This window comes from Peromyscus californicus, unplaced genomic scaffold (genome assembly GCF_007827085.1).
Source record: "Peromyscus californicus insignis strain IS unplaced genomic scaffold, ASM782708v3 Scaffold_5__1_contigs__length_169319896, whole genome shotgun sequence".
In the NCBI taxonomy this organism is placed as follows: domain Eukaryota; kingdom Metazoa; phylum Chordata; class Mammalia; order Rodentia; family Cricetidae; genus Peromyscus; species Peromyscus californicus.
Genome location: NW_026294573.1, coordinates 72120574 through 72140216, shown reverse-complemented (window position 1 = coordinate 72140216; position 19643 = coordinate 72120574).

Here is a 19643-nt window from a genome sequence, read left to right as displayed (position 1 = left end):
ATCAAATGATAGAAACACTGAAGAAAACATAGGTTGAAATGCTGACGGGATTGAAAATGTTGTGAGATATTTGTACCCTGAAGTGTTTGCTGTGGTTGGTGTAATAAAAAGCTGAATGGCCAGTGTGGAGGCTTGAATATCCAAACACGGGGCTTGAGAAAGCTAAGAAAAGTTCTGGACAAGGAGACAGATGTAGATTCCTAGCCTTGCAGTCTATCAGTTGGGCTAGTGCTAGGCAGCATATAGAAATGTGGCTCTCAACCTTTGCCTGCTGGTTGGGGCCAGCCACCAGCACCATGTGCTAAGCTGATCCACAAGGTGGCTGACAAGGCAGATCAAGATTTGTCTCCTGTGGTCAGAGAATGCTGCAGGCACTTATTAAGACCAGGTCCAGAAACAAATACCTCTGATAAGGTAAAGTACGTTAAAAATGTGCTTAGATGTTGAAGAAAGAAAAGAAAATGGGTATAGACAGCCATAGAAAAATGTATGTACTTTCAAAAAATATAGTGAAGTCAGAAACACATAAAACCAGAAGCTGAAGTTGCACATTTTTGAGTAAAGTTGACAGGTGATTTCAAAAGTCATAATTACACAACTACAGCTGTGTATATCACACTTCTACAAAGTCCATATTAGAATAACTTAGAAAAAAAATCTAAGTAGTATTCAGAGAATCTCACAATGAAGATTTAAACATACATAAAAAAGGATTAACAACTTCTTTATTCAATAAATATATCCATTGTTGTCTTAGTAATGCAGGCTTCAGTAGAATTAACGACATATACATATGAACTGAATGTGATCATTATTTTGATTTTTCACTAGCTTAGATTAAGAAAGATACCCCCACAACAGACTGCTGGCAATGGTCGAGAGACAGCCCAAACTGACCTACTCTGGTGATGGGATGGCCAAACACCATAATTGTCGTGCTAGAAACCCCATCCAACTACTGAGAGATCTGGATGCAGAGATCCATGGCTAGGCCCCAGATGGAGCTCTGGGAGTCCAATTAGCGAGAATGAGGAGGGTTTATATGAGCAAGAATTGTTGAGACCAAGGTTGGATAAAGCACAGGGACAAATAGCCAAACGAATGGAAACACATGAACTATGAACCAATGGCTGAGGGGTCACCAACTGGATCAGGCCCTCTGAATGGGTGAGACAGTTGATTGGCTTGATCTGTTTGGGAGGCATCCAGGCAGTGGGACCAGGTCCTGTGCTCATTGCATGAGTTGGCTGTTTGAAACCTGGGGCCTATGCAGGATCACTTGGCTTGGCCTGGGAGGAGGGGACTGGACCTACTTGTACTGAGTCTACCAGGTTGATCTCAGTCCTCAGGGAAGACTTTGCCCTGGAGGAGGTGGGAATGGGAGGTGGGCTGGGGGGAAGATGAGGGGGGCCGGAGGGGGGAGAACAAGGGAATCCGTGGCTGATATGTAGAACTGAATTGTATTGCAAAATAAAAATAAAAATTAAAAAAAAAGACCACAGGAATTTATAAGCCAAAAAAAGATTAATCTATTAAAAAAAAGAAATATCTAGAGGACTACTGGACTACTGGAACACACTTCTAGGTGTTTCTGTGATGGCATTTCCAGAGATGACTACTTTACAAGTTTTACCCATTCAGTGGATCAAGTCCTGGCTGAATTAATAATCTGATGACATTACTGGAAATTCAATACAGGAATAAGGTGGAGCCAAGTTATAGGGAGTAGGTCATTAGCAGTATAACCTATGCTACATCTTTTCCTGGTGTCTTGTTGTGTTCCTCTTTTTTTTTTTTCCTCTGCTGACCATCCAACACACACACAAAAAAAATTTTTATTACACACCTCAACTTCCTTGATGTTTTACCTCTCAAGAGGACCAGAAAGAGATCCAAATGACTATTTGATGAACCCTGAAAGGACAAGCAAAAGCACATGTCAGACTAAGTAATTAGTCCCTTAGGTTTTTTTTTTTTTTCTCAAAATATACAGATGGACTAGGATTTATTATCTAATTACAGTCCTGAGAATTTCGAAGGCAGAATTTCTTAGGGAGTCCAGGATACAAGATACCTTTTAAGAGCATGTCTAGATTAGTCTGAAAACATTTTCTGGGGCGGGGGGGCCATTATTGTAGTGGCCTACTTGATCAGTGATAGGGATTTCTTCTGTTACTTTCCTGACAAACTAAAAGTTCAGTATTTGGGGAATTAAGAATATGAAATGTCTAAATTTGAGGGCTGCAGAAACAGTGATTTAGAGAGAACTGGAGCTATTAGAGAAAAAATGTGAAAAAGAGTTTTTATTTTTGTCATTTTCTTGGTGTGTGTTTGTGTGTGTGTGTGTGTGTGTGTGTGTGTGTGTGTGTGTGTGTGTGTGTGTGTTTGTATGTGCTTGTGAACCATTTAATTTATTATTTCTTGTCAATAAAAAATAGGGAGTCAGATACTGGGGTAAAAACTTGAATGATCAGAGAAGCTATGGAGAAGCCACCAGTCACCTCCTACCTCTTCTGTTCCTTACTCAAAAAGGGCTGAGAGCCTCTCTCAGTTGCACCTTCCTACTTTCTGTCTCCTATCTGTCCATAGTCCTCCAAGCTTCTATGGTTAATTTTGGTCAGCAAGCGCCTATCTCTGCCAACTGACTCAAAGCAAGCTTTAGTTTCAGAATGAAATCAAAATATCACAATTGTCCTTGGGTAAGAATGGACATATGTATGCATGAATATGAAGGCCAGAGAAAAATTTACAGGATTGTTCCTCCACTCTCTAACTAGTTCTTTGAGTAAGGGTCTCTCCTTGGCCAGAGGCTCACTAATTCAGTCAGAGCAGGTGGCCTGCAAGACTTTTTGAGTTGATATGACTGTCTCTGCCTCCACAGTGCAGGGATACAGGAGTGCAGGACTAAGCCTATGTTTTCCATGAGTTCCGGGGATTAATTTAAAGTCTTCATACTTTTAAAGAAAAGTACTTTACTTATTCTAGAAAAGGTTCTTTTGTAAAGAATGAGAGCAGAGACCACACACTTTAAGGGAGTTAAGTGTGGGAATCCTATAGCTTTTGAGAGTTATTAAAGTTCTTCACATGAATTCTTTAATTCTTGGAGAATAATTGTTAATAAGAGGTCCTCTTTGACCTGCCCTTAGGCAATAGTTGTATTTCTGTGATTAAAATGATCGTCTCTGGATAGTTAAAACAAGCTATATACAGCACTACCTAGCACTACTTGTCTACCACTGAACTCTGAGTCAGCTAGTAATAGATAAGGAAGAAGGAGTCTTTGTGGATCTATTGCTCCCATGAGAGGATTCTTTGATTAGTAACTTCGAGTTTTTATTTGTCTGTTTGAAAAAGGACAAGTATATTTTATTCCATGTCAGGCTTTTGTCATTTGCATAGGTATAAAGTAGTACAATTAATTTTTTAAAAAGCCCCAGAGATTGAGACATATCTACTCCTTTCTCTAAACTTTCAATGAATACTTTGACAAGAAGACATAAATCACATTCATTGCATATCTGATATTTTCTCATGTAGGATAAATCCCCAACAGCACAAGTATACACAAGATATATGTTAAGCATGATATTAGAGTTTTAAATGGAGTGATGACACATATCTTGGACTTTTAAAAGCTAAAATGTACAATTCTCTAGAATAAAATACAATGGTGCTTGTATACCTAAAAGCATTTTTAGAAACAGTATACTCTTTAGTTTTACTTTTATCTATAATTGACATTTTCAACTTTCTAATGGTTATTGAACGTATCACTATCCCAAGTATAAAATACTTTTTAAAGAACAGCAGGATTGACCTTTAATGACTTAATTACTTTTAGTCAGAATTAATGTTATATATGAAAGTTCCATACTCTGTACCTATGATTTTTCAACAATAATTAAAGCTATGGGGTCAGGAATTTTAAGAAGACTTTGTATCTTGCAATAGTTCCCACAGCTTTGCAACAGACTATTCTTCACACTATTCCCTAAAGTGGACCATTCATTTTTTGCTGAACTGTTGCTTACTGTAGGAATCTACTCCATTTTGGAGCAGTGTCAACAGCTGGAAGATTCCAGTTCATATGCTTTGTCTGTGACTGCCAACTTCTTTTCCCTGTACTTATTCTATATTGTATAACTGTAGAGCAATTTAATTTTTTTCTTTTGCACAATATTTCTTCAAATAAATTATTTACACAGTCATTTATTCATGAATTTAAAATGAGTAGATAATATGTTTGGCAGGCAGAATTAATAATATATGCCCATCAAAGGCAGGAACTTACATTTGCAAGATGTAAATATGTGTGAAAATGTTTTAAGTAAACATACAGATTGCCAATGTGAACAATGTGATGGATTATTAGTCTGTTATTTTCCTTTTTGTCCACAGATAGGTGGAATGAAAATTATCATTTTTATCTGCTCCAGTCAACAGAGTGGGGCCTCATTGGAAATGAGGGGGCTGATGTGATAGATCTAGCAGGATGTCTCTAGCTGAGCACATGACCATACATTTGTTTTCCATTTTATCTAATTCAGAGGCTCAGGCCAGAAATGGTTCAACCCACAATTAAGATTTATCTTCCCACATCAATTAATGCCATTAAGAAAAATTATTCAATAACAAGCTCAGAAGCCTTTATTCTAGGTGATTCTAGAATCATTCAAGTTGACAACAGAAACCATCACAAATATCTACTTGTACATAATTTAAAACTTATATCGTATTGTGGTAAATTAATGTACTTACATCATATAGGTATTATTAAATTCCATTTGTCAGAGTATATTTTTTATCTGTAGACATGCAAAATCAAGAATTTTATTTTGTTCTTCCATTTCAAAGCAGAAAATGACTAGGAGAAGCCAAGATATAGCCTCATGTGAAGATTTTGATGGGCAAGAACAACAACCTAGAAAAAGAGCGCAACCACATCAAGGAGAGTGCCATGGCTGAGGTCTAAGACAAAGCACACATCTTACATGGGCATTAGTGGCGAATATTAGTGGCAAGAAATCAGGTGAAGGATGGTCCTATTCTGATTGACAACAACATCCAGAAATAGCCTACCCTACATGTGTGCTGTGCTTATGTGGTAGCATCACCAAGCCTTCACTTCCTCAGCTTTCTCTGAGGTAAAACTGTAAAAAGATCATCTGTCACAAACACTTTCATATGCCTGTGATGTCAACTGGCAGAAAAAATTAGAGACACACCAATAATCTCCATCCCTATTGCTTTCTGCTTCCTGACTATGGATATGATGTGACCAGAACCTCCTGCTGTGACTTCCAATCATGCTAGGCTACAGCCTTGAACTGAAAACCAGGATATTCCCTTTCTTCTTTAAGTTGTATAAAACTATATTATAAACTAATACAAATATATGTATATGGCACTTCTGACATTCTATTCCCAAAGCAGAAACAGAAAAGATACAGTGTCCTTTTCTTCCATGAGACTCTTAATCTCAGGGTCATGGGTTTGAGCCCCACATTGGGCACCAAATGTAGCTGAATTTTTGAATGGTTTTAAATGGTCTTATTAAATAAAAACACAGAGCCAGAAATTTGGGTTAAAGACTTAGAGAGATCAGGGAAATACAGAAAGCCATGAGCTAACCTCACCTCACCAACTCCACAGCTTCCGAAAGAGCACGACTTCCTATCAACCCAGGCATATATGCCTTGCCTTTCTGCCCTCTTTGACTCTTAGTCCAGCTACCTCACTTCCTCTCCCTACACAGCTCTGTCATTGTCTGTCTGTCTATACAGGCCTCCAGGTCTCTATGGTTGTACTGGGATTAAAGGCGTGTGTCACCACACTTGGCTCTGATTCCCTAGTGTGGCCTAGAACACACAGAGATCCTGCCTGCTAAAGGGATTAAGGGTATTTGCTGCCTGACTTCTTTGTTTACTTAAAATGAATGGCCTTCCCCCCCCCCCCCCGATCTCCAAGGCAAGCTTTATTTATTAACGCACAAATAAAATATCACCACATTTCAGCATGAATAGAATATCAGCACAAGAAACCATTACTTTACAGAAGCAGAGTGACATCCCCCAACTCTCATATAAGATTGTATTTCAAGTTGTTTATATTACCATTAAAGTATTTGCATAGCAGAAGTGAGGTAAAGGACAAAATGATACCATTAGTTCCTGGAAGATGACACTGGGACTTTGTCTGATGCCATGTGTGGCTTCCTGACTATGTCTGTGTCCCAGTAACTGTGATACTATCAATATTCTGTTTGATCCTAGAAGGGGAGCTTCCTTGGAACTATCTCCTGAGGTGAAGAATTGGAAGACCCCTTGAAAGAAGAATATATATTTAATTTCTTTAGTCTTACCAATGATTCATAAGTCATTTATTATTCAATAAGGTGCTTTTTTAAACACTCAAACTAAGTAGAATATATTTTATCCATGACAATGGCAATTAACATGCTGGCATTTTGATACTCTTCCTAGAGGCAATAAATCTTCAATTCTTCTAAACATCCATGTGAAGGAGCTTTAAAAATATTTAAATTAACATTGTTCACAGAGTTCTTTATTCTACTATAGACCCTTGTGTTCACACCAAGGGGTTTGTGTACAGGCAATTTATTAAGAATTTCTGTGTTTTAAATTTCAGTGATGACTTTTCTGAGATTATTTTCACAGGTGGCAGTGTGACCTTTGTATCTAAAAGACTTGTATTATATGACATCAAACTTATTGATATATTCTATTCCTCTTTTAAAAATATAAGCTTTCTAAAATTATTAATTTGAAAGAATACAATGTAATACATAGAATAAATAGTGACATTACATTTTTATCACGATCTACTTAAAATGACTCACTAATCACCATTTAGATTAAAAATAATTTAAGGGTAAGATAATTTATTTTACACAAAGTACTATACAGATCCAAAATAATAACAAAAAATGATGAACTACTTAAGAAGCATTTTGGAAAGGTAAATTTCCCTTCTTCATATGGATATATACATGAATGTCTGTCTGTGTGTGTGCATGTTCATGCATGTGTGCATATATGTGCATGTATGTATAGACATGTTTGTGTATGTGTGTATGTGCAGTTGTGCTCATCCATGCCATGTGCAGAATATCAGTCAATATTTCATGTCTTTCTTTATAGATCTCTGAGTTTTGTTTTTTTTTTTTTGAGACAGCATCTATTGCAGAATCTAGCCCTTGCTATTTTGAGTAGTCCAGACTATGAGTTAGCCCTCAGCACCTTACTGTGACTTTCTGGCTCCCCCTCTACAAGGACTGGAGTTAAGCACCATTGTGAGCAGTATTTACATGACTAAGATGTGAACATGTGTGGTTACACAATCTATCCATGCATGCATGGCATAGCTCTGTAAGTCCACATGTGCATGGCAGGGAAATCTTTAAAAAGCCTGTCACAGACTCATCCCCTCTCTTCTGCTCCCCCCACCCCGAGCCCTCTCCCCCCACCCTCTCCTTTCTACTCACATGTCTTTCCAACAGGACTGGCCATGCTCTTTTCTGTCCCCTACCTCCTCCTAATAAAGCTGTGATACTGGGAAAAAAAAAAAAAAGATCTGAACGTTGATCCTCATGCTTGCAAACACTTTATCCATAAAACATACATCCAGACAAGGAATTTAGTATTTTTAAAGGCTATGTAAAATGTCTAGTAATTATTGAGTGATTCCCTTTGGTATTAAAATTTTTCCTTAGTGTTTTCCTATTGATTTATTCTCTCTCTCTCTCTCTCTCTCTCTCTCTCTCTCTCTCTCTCTCTCTCTCTCTCTCTTTCTGTGTGTGTGTGTGTGTGTGTGTGTGTGTGTGTGTGTGTGTGTGTGTGTGCGTGTGTGTTTGTGTGTACACCTGCATATGTCCAGGATGCCAACAGAAATCAGAAGAGGGTGTCAGATCCTCTGGAGCTGACTTTACAGGCAGTTGTGAGCCACCCAGTGTGGGTGCTGTGAAACAAATTCAGTCCTCTGCAGAAGCAGCAAGACTTCCACCAACACTATTCTTTGTAAAATGAATGCTGTATTTTTTAAAGCTAATGCTATTTCTTAGTATTAAAACTAGCTTAACTAACCCCATTCATTTGTAAAAGGATCTCTAAAGTTAAATGCCTGTTTTGAAATAAGCACTAATATGAAAATGAGAACTTGGGCACCAGAACAGCCAGGAACCCACCACTTACCATCTGTCCTGTCTGCATGGTGTGCTGGAGCCATGGTGGCACAGAGCATGTGGCAGTGGCCAACCAACCTTTGGCTTAACTTGAGGCCCACCGCTCGAGAGGGAGCCCATGCTTTACACTGCCTGGATGATCAGTCATGGGAGACCGAATAGCCCAGATACTTAGGATAGATTGAAATAGAACTAACAAAGCAAAAAAAAAAAAAAATCAAACTCAACAAAATGATTCCTGATTATATTCTGCTATGCACATAGATCAATCCCTTGTCCAGCCCCCTTGTCCTGTCATCATCACAGAGGCTTCCTCTGGCAGCAGATGGGAACTGGTACAGAGATCCATAGCCAGACATTATGTGGAGAACATCTAAATTGGATGTCTCCATTGGGTCCCTTCTCCCAGAGATTGATCATGGAACACCACAGAGGAGCAGAAGGAAAGACTGTAAGAGTCAAAAGAGATGCAGAAAACTAGGAGAACATGGCCCACTGAATCAAGTAAGCAGGGCTTACATGGCTCAAAGACACTAAAGTGGTAAACACAGTGCCTACATGGGTCTGCACTAGGTCCTCTGTGTATATGTTATGGCTGTTTGGTGTTCTTGTGAGACTCCTAATAGTGGGAGTAGATGCATCTCTGACTCATTTGCCTGCTTTTGCTCCTCCTCCTTTTCTCCTATTGGGTTACGTTGTCTCAAGCCTTCTCCTTATCTTGTTGTTCCTTGTTTTGCCCTGTTCGTCTGTCATCTTTTGGAGACTTGCTCTTTTGTGAAGAGAAAGCAGAGTGGGGTGTGTCTGGGGTAGCTGTGAGTATGTGTGTGAGTGAGTGTGTGTGTGTGTGTGTGTGTGTGTGTGTGTGTGTGTGTGTGTGTGTCTGTAGGAGGGAGCTAGGAGTAGTGGAGGGAGGGAATACAGATTGGGATGTATTATATGAGATAGTGTGGTGATATTTTATCTCTGCACCCCAATAAAGCTTATCTGAGGATCAGAGGAAAAAGCCGATCACTATATTAAACATAGAAGTCAAGCAATGGTAGCACAGGCCTTGAGTCCTAGCATTCAGGAGGCAGATATTAATCCAGGCCACACTGGGAACAGAGCCAGGCATGGTGGTACATACCTTTAAATTCCAACACTAATCAATGTAAAATGATTAACAAATTTTCTTAATAAAAAAGCTTCCAACACTAGTTAACTGGAGGTCATTGTAGACAGACAGGAAGTGACAGAGCTGGGCAGAAAGAGGAAGCGATGTAGCTGGGCAGAGAGAGGAAGTGAGATGGCAGGCACAGAAATGACATAGGCATGAGTGTATAGGTAGTAACTCTTTCAGAGGCTGAAGGTTGGTAAGGTGAGGTTGGCTGTGGCTTGTTCTATTCCTCTGATCTCTCAGGTTAACCCCAATATCTGACTTGAGGTTTATTTATTTATTTATTTATTTTTATTTTTATTTATTTATTTTTTTGTTTTGTTTTGTTTTTCAAGACAGGGTTTCTCTGTGTTTCTTTGTGCCTTTTCCTGGAACTCACACTGTAGTCCAGGCTGGCCTCGAACTCACAGAGATCCGCCTGCCTCTGCCTCCCGAGTGCTGGGATTAAAGGCATGTGCCACCACCGCCCGGGTTTTTATTAATAAGACCATTTGCAATTCGTGTTACAAGATAAGAATATATTTTCATTAAGAAAGAAGATGAGAACTTACATTAAAAATAAATTTGTGTTATAATTTAAGATTATCAATTGCTTGAAAGATATTTTACATTTAAAAATGTATTGGTGAAACCTAAACCTAATCTCTGACTGTGGGAGTTACAAAGCTCAATTTTAAAACATAAAATATGATCAAACTACTGTGCAATATCTTGAAAACCTATGGAATCCCCAGTATACGAAGCATTTTTATGTTAGTTATAACTTCCAAGTAAAGTTTCAGTCATGAGACTCAATGATAAAATTTCTGTTTTAATTTTGAACCAAGTTACATGGGCTTGTTCCAAGAAGTTCCTTTTTATCCCAAATCCATTTTATCTCTAGATTTGGATTTTCTACTGGTCATAAATTAAAATCATGCTCATTTTTATCTAAAGTACATGTATTAGAATACAACTCTGGGGAAAACTAGCCTTAATAATGCAGACTAAACATATTAAAGTTTATATGAAGTTAGTTCCTGTAGATACAAATTGTTTTTACTAGTCTGTTGGATCCCTTAAATAATGACATATATAAATCTCTTTAATTGTTCTGACAAGTAGATAGTATTATGTTTTCTGGTTAATGATCCCTCTCTTATCTCTCTCCCTCCCTCCCTTTCTTTCTTCCTTCCTTTCTTTCTTTCTCTCTTTCTCCTTCTTTCTGTCTGGCCCTTTTTTCTTTTTCAAAGCCTCATGCATGTTGAAAAAATGTTCTACCATTGTTATACACCCCAATCTATGCTTAATATTATATATAGTATTTTATAAATTATTATGTGAACATTAACTTTATCAGTAGGAACAAGTCTAACTTGAAATTCTTGAATTAGTAGCTTCATTAGAGTTTTTCAATGTCTTTGTAAATTTTTATTTAGAATAGAGCCATGTTTGCACTCTGATACAACTGTGGTGATATTTTATTTGTGCTGAAATGTGGTGATATTTTATTTGTATGTTAAAAAATAAAGTTTCCCTGGAGATCAGAGGAAATAGCCATTTTAAGTAAACACAAAAGTCAGGCAGTGGTAGTACATGCCCATAATCCAATCACTTGGCAGGCAGGGTCTCTGTGTGTTCAAGGCCACACTAGGGAACAGAGCCAAGCGTGGTGACACACACCTTTAATCCCAGTACCAACCATAGAGACCTGGAGGTCTGTACAGAGAGGCAGTGAAAAGGAAGTAAGGTAGCTGGGCTAAGAGCCAATGAGAGGGCAGAACAACAAAGAAATAAAAGCCTGGGTAGATAGGAAGTCATGGCATTTTGGAAGCTGCAGAGCTGGTAAGGTAAGGTTGGTTGGTGGCTCTCACGATTTCCCTGATCTCTAAGACTTTCACCCCTATATTTGGCTCTGTGTTTTTTATTTAATGAGACCACATAGAAATTTGTCTACAACACACTGTCTACAGATACTATTCTAGAATTTAGCCTGTACAGACTTATAATCACAGAAATCCATATATTTCCACACATTTTAATGCTTTTTCATTGCTCTGTTGGTTACTGCTCATTGTCTGTTTACAAATTATTGTTGCTATTTCTAACACTTCTCAGAAATATATCAAGGGAAACAAATCTGTATTTCAAAATCTCAAATATTCTAGCTTGTTAAATTAACAGAAACAAGAATACTAACATCATTTAACCGAAAATCAATGGTTATGAATTACATAAGAACATTTCAAAGAAACATTTAGTAAATCTATGCTTATATGAAAAACATCACTTTACCAACTACAGTGTTATGTAGCATTTGCTGTAAGTCATATACTTAAGGTTAGTGCCACACATGGCTTGAATAATTTTTCCAATACTAAATGTGATTAAAATTATGTGATTATATGAAGATTATGTCCTGTAGATATACTAATATATTTTAAGCCTTATAAGACAATTATGCTGAAACTATAATTTAATCCAATTATAAAAATCACTGTTAGTTTGGCTTGTCCAACTTCAATGTAGCAGTTTTTTTTATTTAACTTATTGTTTATTTTGCTATGCTTTGTTATTTCTTAGAAGCCTGTTCTTTTTCAATGAGAGAAAGAAAGGAAGGGGGTCTGGACATGAGGGGAGAGGAGCTGGGAGTAGAAAGAGAGGAAAATGTCATCAGTATATATTATATAAGAAAACAATCTATTTTTCACTCCAAGTCAGTGATGTGAAGTATAAGTGAGAAATACTAGACATGTTTTAATGTTCATATTCCCCAGCAAATGAGTGCTGCCAGACTTTGATAAACCTTTGTAGACACTCAACTTTACTGTTCATATGCCTCAATTTGCTTTTTGACTTCCTATGGGAGACTCACTGTTAACATAAAGATATGGAGAATTATAACTTTGCTGTGACCTTGTTTAGTTCAGGGATAGTTTTCTTTACTGTTAACACTGTAACATCCTTCAGGTCCTTACCTGAAATACATCTAAACCACCAGCCATGAGAAGAATGTATAATTGGTGTAATTTCTTATGAAGAATCAATTTCATTTTTCTGTTTTATCAGTTCTCCAAGTGTACAAAAAAAAAACCTTCAAAGAACTAACTGATAAAGCCATGCCAGTGTGTCAGTTGTCTATCACCCCAGTGTACAACACAGCCATAAACATTTTAAATATGCGTCAAAAGTATTGAAAGAAATTGCACTGCCCTGTTATGATATTTGAAAGCTCCTGAGCCTATTGAGTGTCTACTGTGCATGTATTTGTCTGCTTAACATTCCTCCTGCATCATTATCAAGGGAACCATTGGTGAATTTTTACAGTCTCAACTACAAGAATTTGTAATAAGAGAAAGTAAAAATTAAGTTATTAATTGGGGAGTTCTCACACTATGTAGGCACATAATGAAATAAAATTTCTTTGTAAGGCTGCCTCCATTTAATTCCATAGATGTTGGGATATTGTGCTTTTTTTTCATTTACTCTTATGACTTTAATTCAGTGATGTGATGTTTACCTTTCATGTATCTGTGTTCTGTGTACTGGCTTTCTTTCCTATTGTTGTTAATTTCCAGCTTTAATCAATGGTCTGATAGAATGCAGAATGTTATTTCTGTGTTTGTGGACACTTTGTGTCCTTGATTGAAATCTGCTTTGGAGAAAGTTCCATAGGTGGAAGAGAAAAATGAGTATATTTAGTGTATATGTATATCCTATACATATCTGTTAATTCCATTTTATTATTATGTCCTTAAAATCATAATTTTCTCTCACTTTCAAATTTTCCAAGATTACCTGTTTATCGGTGAGTGTGATGTTCTGAAATCACTATCACTGTATTAGAATGAATTATTGACTTTAAACTCAATAATGATTATTTATGAAGTTGGGTGCTATTATACTTGATGCATATATATTTAGGGTGCAATATCTTGTTTTTTTCTTTAATGAAAATCAAGCATCCCTAATTATTTCCTCTGATTAATTTTTTTGAAGTTTGTTTTGTCAGATATCAAAATAGTGACATTTTCTTGTTTCTTCTTTCTTAGGAATATCTTTTTAAATCCTTTTACCCCTAGGGTGGTGTGTATATCATTGGTTATGAGGTGTGTTTCATGGACAGCAAAAAAAAAAAAAAAATGGGTCCTGTTTTTTGATCATTCTGTTAGTATGTGACTCAATTAGAGAATTGATGCTGTTAATATTAAAAGCTATTACTTAAAATTGTGTATTAATTCTTGTCATTTTTGATGCTTTTCTGCTGTCCTATTAAAACTCTTTTATTGTTCTGGATTTGCTTATTTAATCCTTGTAACTTCTTGGATGTGTTTAACTTTCTCTTCAGACCTCAGTGTGCCATCCAGTATCTTCTGTGGAGTTAGCTTAGTGGTCACAAATTCCTTTTTTTAAAGTAATTAATTTATTTATTTTACACCACGGCCGAAGTTTCCCCTCTCTCTTCTCCCCCCAGTCCCTCACCACAAACTCACTCTGTTCCCATCCCCTAATCCACTCCTCCTTGTTTTCTGTTTAGGAAAGGGCAGTTCTCCCACGAGTATCAACAAAACATGGCATATCAAGTCACAATAAGACTAAGCACCTCCTCATGTATTGAGGCTCGGCAAGGTCTCCCTATGGAGAGTAGGGTCCCAAAAGCTAGTAAAAGAGTGAGAGACAGCCCCTATTCCCACTATTAAGAATCCCACAAGAGTACCAAGTTACACAACGGTCAGATACATTCAAAGTGCCCAGGTCAGTTCCATGCAGAATCCCTGGTTGTCAGTTCAGTCTCAGTGAGCCTCTATGAGCACAGGTTAGTTCCTTCTGTGAGTTTTCTTGTGGCATCCTTGGCCTCTCTATCTCCTATGATCATTTCTCTACCTCTTGTGTAGGTTTCGCCAAACTTGGGCTGATGTTTGGCTGTTGGGTCTGCATCTGTTTCCATCAGGTGCTGGATGAAGCCTCTCTGATGACAATTGGGCTAGGTACCAATCTGAATATACAATATTGCTAGTTCAGGCTATGTATATGCCATTGCTAGAAGTCTTAGCTGGGGTCATCCTTGTAGCTTCCTGGGAGATTCCCTTTCTCCAAGTTTCTACCTGACTCTGAAATGCCCTCCCCATTTTCAGTACCTTGTTTCAGTACTCTCCACTTCCAACACCCCTGCAACCTGGTCTCTCAAGATCACATCCACACCCATCCCCAGTCCACCCAGGAAATCTCTACTATTTCCACTTCCCAGGAAGACCTGAAAGTCTCCCCATGAATGCTTCTTGTCACCCAGTCTCTCTGGGTCTGTGGATTATAATACACATACTCTTTATTTTACAGATAGTATCTACTTATGAGTGAGTACATACCATGTTTGTCTTTCTGGGTCTGTGTCAGAAAATCATCTCACTCAGGATGATTTGTTTTCTAGTTCCATCTATTTGCCTTCAAATTTCATTGTGACCTTGCTTTTTGACAACTGAGTAACACTCCATTGTGTAAATGTACCATATTTTCTTTATCCATTTCTTGGTTGAGTGACATGTACGTTGTGTTCAGGTTCTGGCTATTACAAATAAAGCTGCTATGAACATAATTGAGTAGGTATCCTGTTGTATAATTGATCATCATTTGAGTATATGTCCAAAGGTATATAGCTGTTATTTGGAGTAGGAGACCCTACTCTCCATATTGGGTGGCCTTGCCCAGCCTCAATACATGGAGAGTTGCTTAGTCTTACTGTGACTTGATATGCCATGTTTTGTTGATACTCGTGGGAGAACTGCCCTTTCCTAAACAGAAAAGAAGGAGGAGTGGATTAGGGGATGGGAACAGAGTGAGTTTGTGGTGAGGGACTGGAAGGAGAAAAGAGATGGGGAATTTCGGCCGTGGTGTAAAATAAATAAATTAATTACTTTAAAAAAAGGAATTTGTGACCACTAAGCTAACTCCACAGAAGATATTGGATAGCATACTGAGGTCTGAAAAGAAGGTTAAACACATCCAAAAGTTACAAGGATTAAATAAGCAAATCTAGAACAATAAAAGAGTTTTAACAGGACACCAGAAAAGCATCAAAAATGACAGGAATTAATGCACAATTTTAAGTAATAGCTTTTAATATTAACAGCATATACCCTTGAGTATTATAGCTGGGTCTTGTGGTAGATTGATTCCCAGTTTTCTGAGAAACTGCCACACTGACTTCCAAAGAGGCTGTACAAGTTTGCACCCATCAGCAATAGAGTGTTCCCCTTGTTCCACATCTTCTCCAGTATGACCCGTCGCTGCTTTTGATCTTAACTATTATGACATGTGTAAGATGAACTCTCAGAGCGATTTTGATTTGAATTTCCCTGCTGACTAATGATGTTGAACATATTTTTTAGTGTTTCTTCTCTCTTTGAGATTCTTCTGTTGGGAATTCTCTGTTTAGATCTGTAACCCATTTTTAATTGCATTATTTGAGTCCTTTATGTACTTTGGAAATCAGCCCTCTGTCAGTTGTGGGGTAGGTGAAAATCTTTTCCTATTCTGTAGGCTGCCATTTTGTCCTATTGGCAGTGTCCTTTGCCTTACAGAAATTTTGAAATTCCATGAGGTACCATTTATTAATTATAGATCTTAGTGCCTGTGCTATTGGTGTTCTGTTCAGGAAGTTGTCTCCTGTGTAAATGCATTTGAGATCATTTCCAGCTTTCTCTTCTATCAAGTGGAACATATCTGGATTTATGTTGAGATTTTTGATCCACTTGTACCTGAATTTTGTGCAGGGTGAAAGATATGAATCTATTTGCATTCTTCTACATGCTGACATCAGTTAGATCAGCACCATTAGTTGAAGATGGTTTCTTTTTTTAATAGTATAATTTTGACTTCTTTGTTGAAACTCAAATGTCTATAGAAGTGTGGATTTATATCTAGGTCGTTGGTATGAGTCCATTAATCCACTTGTCTGTTTTTATGCCAATACCATATGGTTTTTATTACTCATGCTCTGTAGTAGAGCTTGAAATAAGGGATGGTGACATCAGTCCAGACCCTTCTGGATTTTTTAAAGTCTCTGTGAGAAGTCGGGTGTGATTCTAGTAGGTCTGTCTTTATAGGTTACTTGGCCTTGTCCCCTTGCTGTTTTTAATAGTCTTCCTTTGCTCTGTATTGTTTGTGTTTTGATTATCATGTGGCAAGTGGATTTTTTTTTCTGATCCAATCTACTTGGTGTTCTGCAGTCTTCTTGTACCTTTAAGGCATGTCTTTCTTTAGGTTGGGAAAATTTCTCTTTATGATTTTGTTAAATATATTCTCCATGTTTTTGAGCTGGGCTTCTTCTGCTTCTATTCTTATGTTTCAACTTTTCATAGTGTTCCAAATTTCCTGGATGTTTTGTGTTAGGAATTTTTTAGATTTAGCATTTTCTTTGACTGATGAATCTATTACAGTGCTGTTTATGGACAATAGTTGATAGATGAATGTAAAGGAATCAATAAAGTAGTGGTTAAACATGCATAAGTAGTAGTTTTTAAACATACGAATATAAATTTAGAATTTTGAGGAGCAATATGTCACCCTGAAGACATGACCAAATATAAGAAGAACATCATGACCACTAGTCATGAAAATGACACGGAAGTGGAAATCAGCAAACCCCCCCCCCACACACACACTTTCAAAGATATGTGTACACAGGTGTGCACACACACCAAGGCATGTGCATGCATGTGTCTCTGTGTATGTGTGTGTCTTAAAAGGGTGGACTGCAAGATACTTAAGAAGATGTAAGCAAGCAATGAAAAGGCAATGAGTGCACATGCCAAGATAACCAAGGTCCTTGTTGCCTAAACTTAAGTCCAAGATACCAACGGGCCAACTGCAAGATCCTTCGGCTTGCTTGCATTGCTGACCTCTGTCTTGGGAGGTAGGTTTGGGCCTACATTGTCTATGCAGGCTCTGTCAACCAAATATTAAGGTTCAAACCCAGGCTGACACTGCATCTGGGTTGGCCCCCTAAGTTGCTCTGGCCTCTGAGTAGGTCTGTGGTAAAGACCTCAGTTGTCAAAGTCCACATTATTACCAAATGACTGGTGTATTTTGTTATTTCCACAAATAAATGTGAGGCAAAACTGGTGAAGAAACACACATACCATATAAACAAAAATATTCCAAATCCTTCTGTGTAAAATAAAATATTACATTAACAATGCAGATAGTATGGTAAAATATCATTACTGAATGGTTTATTTTCTGCTGTTGTGAATTACTGCTCCCTGTAAAGTTTATAGCAGTGATATATGCTTCTTTAGCTTAAAATATGTACATCCATCCATAAATGTACACATTGAGGAGACAGGCTCATGTGTAGCCTAGTCTAACCTCAAATTCAGTATTCTTTTTGTTTTTTTTTTTTTTTTTTTTTTCTTTCCTAGACTCACTATGTAGCCCAGGCTGGCCTTGAACTCACAGAGATCTGCCTTGCTCTGCTTCCCCAGTGCTGGGATTAAAGGCATGTGCCACCACCACCTGGCTCTTCTATTGAGTTTTAATGTAAATTTTGCAGAATATGATGGTTGTTGAATCACTTACCTAACATATAATTCTGTGTTGTGCAGTTTTAGTACTCTGCTTGCCTCTTAGAAAAAAAAAATATTAGAAAGAAGAGAGTAGAATTACAGAAATAGAAACAAATCACTTTGTAGTTCAAATTTTTGAAAGTGAATTTATACTGATTATCTAAATAATTTTTGCATAGGTTGCCTAGATACTACAATGAAGGAAATCTACATTATACTTGCCCTGTTGCAAGTCTGTCTGATAATCTCCATCCAATAGTGTTCCTCCTTATGTTACTAATAGTAAGATTAACAGGTCCTTGTAATAAAATCACTTCTTACCTACACCGGTCTCTCCCACCAAATTCTGATCTCTGAGATGCCACTTTAAATACTTTGCTTAGGAGGTCATACTGTTTCAGAATCCATTTGCAATTTCAGGAAAAAATCCTAGTCCAGTGTATTGGCAGCTGTAAGCAAACCCTTGGCGGAAAAAGTAGTCATATCATATGCAACATCACTACTTTGATTTCCATCTCTCACGTTTTTTTTTTTTTCTTGTTTAAAATTTGTTGGTATACATAAGTGGGGAAAAGAAAACCATATTTATTGACTGATCTCTCTTATAAAAAGTGACATAATTAATGAATAGTTCATCAATTAAGTAATCACAACTTAAAAGAATTACTTCAGTTTTCATGGACATTATTTTATTTTTCTTTATTTTTTTCTGAGATTTCTATAAAAAATTGTAATTTAAATAATAGATTAATAAATAAGTAGAGAATAAATATTAGTTTTTCATTAATTTATTTATTTTTCTGCAACAAGGCCCTGGTTGTTAGCTATGAAATGTTTTTCACATTATTTTTTTGTCATATAAAATTTCATTGTTCCATTTTCAAACCACAACTTACTGGGTGTATTTTTAGGCCCAATTGCTCTATGGGCTCTCTAGTTATTTGCAGAGAATCTCTTAGAAACTAAAGGGACAACTGAAAGCAAATTAGGTAAATAGAGTCACTGAACAGTCTTTCTGGACTTTCATGGGTGAAGAGTATAGGAAGCAAGCTTTATAGGATAGACAACTGAATTCACATGCCTAGACAAACAATTAATTAACATATAGAATTAGCTAAGAATAAATAAATGAAGACTATATAGTTTTTTGAAAGATTTGTAGAAAGTTAATTATGATCAATTGATTTAATTTCTGTAACAAACTAGAACATAGAAGAGAGAAGCACATTCTTATTAGCTGTGTCTAAAATGTAGTAAATTAAATCTTTATAGAAAGAAGACATTACTTTGAAGAAATTATATTGTAGATAAGAAATATGAGAAATCAGTTTATATGACAGAGTATGATATAAGCTCTATATAGTAGAAAAATGGCTTTTATCTATATGTGATTAACACACACACACACACACACACACACACACACACACACACACACACACACACACTGTTACATGGTTGGTTAAGAATAAAAAGCAAATGAAAGGGGCTGGAGAGTTGGCTCCATGCTGAAGAACAGTAATTGCTCTTGGCCGAGTACCCAGGTTGATTCCCAAATCCCATTTTATGGTTCACAACTGTCTTTAACTCCACTTCCAAAAAATGCTAAGCCCTCTTTTGACCTCTATGGCCATCGGGCATACACATAGGGTACACATACAAATGTGCAGGAAAAATGCTCATACTCATAAAATTATAAGATAGGTAAATTTTAAAAAGGCAAATATATGCATTTTTCATTTTG